Source organism: Bison bison, unplaced genomic scaffold, assembly GCF_000754665.1.
Source record: "Bison bison bison isolate TAMUID 2011002044 unplaced genomic scaffold, Bison_UMD1.0 scf7180017864471, whole genome shotgun sequence".
NCBI lineage: Eukaryota > Metazoa > Chordata > Mammalia > Artiodactyla > Bovidae > Bison > Bison bison.
The window spans coordinates 13937061-13942677 of NW_011495032.1; the positions used below are offsets into that span (position 1 = coordinate 13937061).

Consider the following 5617-nt stretch of genomic DNA (forward strand, 5'->3'; position numbering starts at 1 on the left):
TGGGGAAACAGTGGAAAGAGTGTCAGACTTTATTTTTTGGGCTCCAAAATCACTGCAGATGGTGACTACAGCCATGAAATTAAAAGATGCTTACTCCTTGGAAGGAAAGTTATGACCAAACTAGATAGCATATTGAAAAGCAGAGACATTAGTTTGCCAACAAAGGTTCGTCTAGTCAAGGTTATGGTTTTTCCAGTAGTCATGTATGGATGTGAGAGTTGGACTGTGAAGAAGCCTGAGCATCGAAAAATTGATGCTTTTGAACTGTGGTGTTGGAGAAGACTCCTGAGAGTCCCTTGGACTGCAAGGAGATCCAACCAGTCCATTCTGAAGGAGATCAGCCCTGGAATTTCTTTGGAAGGAATGATGCTAAAGCTGAAACTCCAGTACTTTGGCCACGTCATGAGAAGAGTTGACTCATTGGAAAGGACTCTGATGCTGGGAGGGATTGGGTGCAGAATGAGAAGGGGACGACAGAGGATGAGATGGCTGGATGACATCACTGACTCGATGGACGTGAGTCTGAGTGAACTGCAGGAGTTGGTGATGGACAGGGAGGCCTGGCATGCTGCAATTCATGGGGTTGCAAAGAGTCGGACACAACTGAGCGACTGAACTGAACTGAACTGAATAGCTTCTTGGTTCATTTTCTCAGTGTTACTAGGATGAATTCAACAATTTCTACTATATTATTTTCTGAACTTGCTTTAAAAAAAAAAAACAGGGAGAATGCCTCAGGTGTCCCCACTCTGGTAGATTCTTCTTGAAGCAAAACTGTTCTTACATAACTATGCTCCCAATTTCTTTCTTGGGGCAGGATCTTCAAAACCTTCTTGAGAGAAGCTCTCTTAATTATCCTACTCAGTACATACCTGTCTTAAACCTACTTTTTACTAACCTGGTCTTCTTCCAAGATCAAAACGTTACAGAACTCGCCCATTCTCTCAAACCACTTATTTACATTTGTTCTTGTGAACCTACCATTTGAATTTCTGTGATTTTTGAAAAGCTGGACTGGACAGCAGAGGTCAGGGGCTCACTGACTACCAAACTGCTAAAAGCAGTCAATTTGGAACCTTAAGTCAGATGGGCAAAATGGAGAAGAGAGCCTAACACTTGTCATCAGGTAGCAGGTCTGTATGCTGTCTGTTGCGAAGGCAGAAATCTTCAGGGTGTTCTTTAGGCTAGGTTATCAAAGTCTGAGGTGGTGTGCTTGACTGTGGTGAAGACTGTGGAGTCAGATTGCCTGGGTTCACACCCCAGCTCTCCCAGTGTTCCCCGTGTCTACTGCTCTGCAGTGACCACCCTGAAGACAATCTTGTATAATTATTACCCCTCCTGTTTCTAGGCACTGACTAGGCTCAATTAGGGTTTCTTCTGAGGTCTCTCAGTCAGTGACTGGGACTGGAGTAATCTCAATGGCTTCGTAACTCACATGTCTGTCTGTTCATCCGGCTGAGGGCTGGGTCCTCACTTGGCGTCATCAGCAGAACCACCCATACCTGACCTTCCATGTGACTTGGGCTTCCTTATAGCATGGCTGCTGAGTTCCAAGGATGATTTTCCCAAGAGAGGGCCAGGTGAAAGCTGGAGCTCCTTTAACGACCTAGAATCAGAAGTTTAAGTTATGTAACATCACTTATGCTGGATTTTATTCGTTAGAATCACATCACTAAGTCTAGCCTATATGCAAGAGGAAGGCAATTAACTCCATTCCTTAATGGAAGGAGTGTAAAGGAATTTGCAGGCATGTACTCAAACAAGTATAGCCACTTATTAGCTGGAGGAATTCTCTGTTCTTGGTTTCTGGTTTGTAAAACAAGGACAAAGAGGGTAACTTACCTCCCAGTTTTTTGTGAAGATTAAACAGGAAAAGAACAGTACCTGGTACTCAATATGTTTAAGTTTAGAACATCTCTGGTGTCTTATGTAGATCAGAATGCTGATGGTGCCATTAATGATAGTGTCATTTCAAAGCAAGATACAGTTACCTTTTCAGTCTCTACTGGTAGCATTTGACAAATAGCACTGCCTGTGGTTCTTATGCCTGTGGGGACAGTTACTATATATGGTCTGAATTCTTTGGTTCACCTCATTTTAGTGACAGTTTCCAGATATAGGTCAGTCCATTTAAACCTGGCCCCATTTTTGGCAATTTATTTCCTTATTGGATAAAACAGAAACATGAGTAACAATTACCATGTCTTCATTGCTTTCAACACCTTAGCCAAGTAATCCTCACCTCACCCAGTGAGTAAGTTAGGATGAGCACCCTTCCCTTCTTGGGATGAGGAAACCAGGGCGAGGGTCAAATGGCTTGCTCTGAATTTTACAAAGAGACAAGAACCCAGCTGGAGTGAAGGAGGGCCTGATTCTCTATCCACTCCAGGATGCTGAAATAACATACAGATGAACACTTTGTCACTGATCATTCTATATTCATATGTACTGTTGTGCAGATATTAAAAAATCTTGTAAATAAAAGCACACTTTGCTACTCAGTACACTTTTTTTCTTTTCGGTCAGATTAATATTTTCCAATATTCTTGGGTATCCCAACTTTTTTTTATCCAAGGGAGAAGGAACAATGAGCAGTCCTACTCTTTGCCAGCCGGTGCCTGCAGTCTGGCTTCTAGTTATTCCCCGCCGGCCCGGTCCCCTTGGCCTGCCCCTCCAGTAATTATATTTGTCGTTTGATGTTAATAAATTCGGGAGTGAAAAATGTAGAAGGGCAGTGCCTTCTGTGGGCTGAGAGGGACGCCTCTTCCTCTCCCTCTTTTCACTGCTTGCCCCGTGCAGGCGGGTCCTGGGGCCGAGGCTGCACCCGCACTCACCGGGGGGCGCTGTGCCGCCGGCCCCGAGGCGGCCGGAGGTGAGTCGGCTGGGAGGCGGCGGCTCCCGGTTCTGCCGGCTCGCGGAGGGGCGAATCCCAGGCTGCGAGGTCGCCGCCCCGCCCCTCGGCCGGCCCCTTCGCCCGCGCCGGGGAGTGGGGAGTGGCCGGGCGCCTCCCGCCGCAGCGCCGCACTCTGCAGCGGCCGCGCACTCTGCAACTGGGCGCGCACGGGAGCCCCGGCTGCGGCGCTTGGAGGCGGTGTGGGAGCGCGGGCGCAGGGGCCGGCAGTCGCCGGGCAGCAGCCGCTAGCAGCATCCACCGAGTAGCCGCGTGGGAGCCCGGCAGCCTCGCAGAGGGCCAACGTCCCGGAGCGCGCCGGAGAGGGTGGACGACGAGGAGGCAGAGTGGCGCTCGGCGAGGTAGCGCGAGCGCTTTCCCTCTTCCCCCTGCCCTGCCCGCTCGGTCCTTTGTGCCCGCGGTCCCCGTGGTCCTGACGCAACCCGCTGGGCGCTGGGCAGCGGGGTCTGCGGTCTTCACTCCCGGGCCGGGCGGCGAGGCGGCGAGAGCCGCGCACCCTGGAGGTCGCGCAGGGTGGTCGCGACTCCGCAGTTGCTTCGGGGGCGGTGGGAGAGTAGAGGGCGCTAAACTAAGTTGCTCTCACTTTGCCCCATCCCCCTCGTACCTGTGGGCAAAGTGGAATCCAGGTCTTCCTGGTGTTCACCCACACCCCCTCCATCCCCCTGGTGCACAGCTGTTTCCTGGCCCCCTGGTTCTATAGAAGGAGGCGGGGTGGCCTCCTCCGGGAAGGAAAGCAGAGGGAGAACAATGGGGCGTCCTGGGGAGTGGGGTTCAGGTGCGGCGTGCCCCGGCGGCTGGGGAGAAAGGGCCCGGGACCCGATGGGGCGTCCTGCGCGTGCAGCTGCGCTCTGCTCCTTTGTTCCACCGCAGCGGAGGGGGCTGCCCTGGGTCTCGTTTCCTGCCCGGGATGGGATTGATTCACGGTCCTGGAGAGGGAAGGGGAGGGGGCGGGGCAGGAATGGAAGCAGGAGCGGGCGTCCTGGAGGGTTCTTGCTGGGGCAGGGAAGAGGGTTGGGGAGTGGGTGATGAGAGAGAGTGGGGAGTTGACTACAAACACCCAGCATTTTGTCCAAGGGCTTGCTGTGTGGGTTTCTGGAGCTTATTTGTAATGCTTTGTTCAGACTGCGGCCGGGCGTTTATTGCTGCAACAAGTTGTGTACTTCCTTGAGTTCTAGGCGTTCTCAGTGTTGGTTTGTTGAAATCAAATCTTCTTAATTAGAATGGAAGAAGACTTTTTTGACCCCCCGCTGTAAATCAGAGTATTTGTGTGTATATATGTGCCTGTGGGTCCGTGTTTGTAGCTAGTAGGTATTGACTCGAATGGGTAGGGAGCAAATTTTATAGCATTGATTTTGACACAATTTTCTCCATTGTAATATAACAAATTTCCAGGAATATTTGAGGAGGAAAACCATCAGAAAATTAGACATTGCTAAATAAATGAATCAGGTTAGGTAACACCAGATTGAAAAACCCTTTACAGTCTTTCCCAGAAAACACATCATACACACCACTCTTTGGGCTTTGAGTTGAGGAGTCAGGACTTCTGTGCTTTCACTGCCATAATGTGGGTCATCTGGACTAAGAGAGAGAACGGTTAGCATTATGGTGAACAGAAATCTTTTTTTAGGGGGAGGTAGAATTGAATGTAAGGTGTTGGGCATATGTTAAGTGACCCTTTCCTAGATTGGAATCAAGAGGCCCAAGAGGATTGGCTGACCTCCCCGGGGGAGTCACAGGGGATTGAATGATGAGTGTTTTTTGAATGGAGTATTCCAAGCGAAACCATTTAGGGAGGAGGCTGACATTTCCAGGCATTCATGGTTTGTGCCTATGGGACCCTGGTGGAAAGATCCCAGAGTTGTACTGAAGGTTAGAATTACTGTGGGGATAGTTTAGGAGACATTCAGTTATAGTTGTCTGGCTGCAGGCAGGGCTGGGAAATGACGCAGAGCTGCTGCTTTGAGACGTCTGAGGGCTCAGGGGTAAACTACCCCATTGGCTGTTCATTTGAAGACAACCAAGTTTGAAAGTCTCTTAACCTTAGAAGGGGGATGAGAAACGTACTCCGGGGGAGAAAAATGTTTCCTGACCACTCAGTGGTAATGGAAAAGAGCTGTACCAGCTACTAGGATGTGGTCAGATTTTTAGGCCAGGCTGAAAAGCAGTGGGATTTGTCCTCAGGAGCCATTATGATGTGCAGCTGAAGTGGGATGCTGTCCAACCGTCAAGCTGTTTGTCGTTATAACTAACACACTGCTTGGCAAAACATGGTGCCATGGGCAGTGAACAGAGGAGACTGCCTTCCTTACTGTTGTCTTGGCATTTGGGGCTTTTTGTTTATGTTGTGAATTGTTTTGTAAAATAGAGCACAGTTGGATTCCTCCCAAGTACTCTTTGGAATATACATTGACAAAATGCAAAGTGTAAGACTGTCACTGCTACCAAAGACATGGATGGGAGATGCTCTTAAATAGCTGGTCTATGGCCACAGGCCATTCCATGGATTCCCTATTGTATGATGAGGCTGGTTACAGGCTGCACCCTCTTCATGGGATGGGATGAATCATCACTTTGTCAACCCTGGAGTTAAAAGACAGACTCTCCCTGATTGCTGCACAGTTACGCAAAGCAATGAGGAGCTTCTGACATCAGTGGGAGGGAGTGGGGGTGGGTGGGAGTGGTATCTGGCCAAGAAGGGAATCC

At 49.7% G+C, this 5617-nt stretch overlaps 1 protein-coding gene across 1 annotated transcript in view; it reads left to right on the forward strand.

The window, feature by feature from the left end:
* The first annotated feature begins 3038 nt into the window (after positions 1 to 3038).
* Positions 3039 to 5617, forward strand: part of MYO1B (myosin IB) — a 199730-nt gene continuing 197151 nt past the window's right edge. Inside the window, exon 1 of the mRNA XM_010860845.1 lies at positions 3039 to 3252. The gene's annotated coding sequence lies outside the window, so the exon portion shown is untranslated. The remainder of the gene's footprint in view (positions 3253 to 5617) is intronic.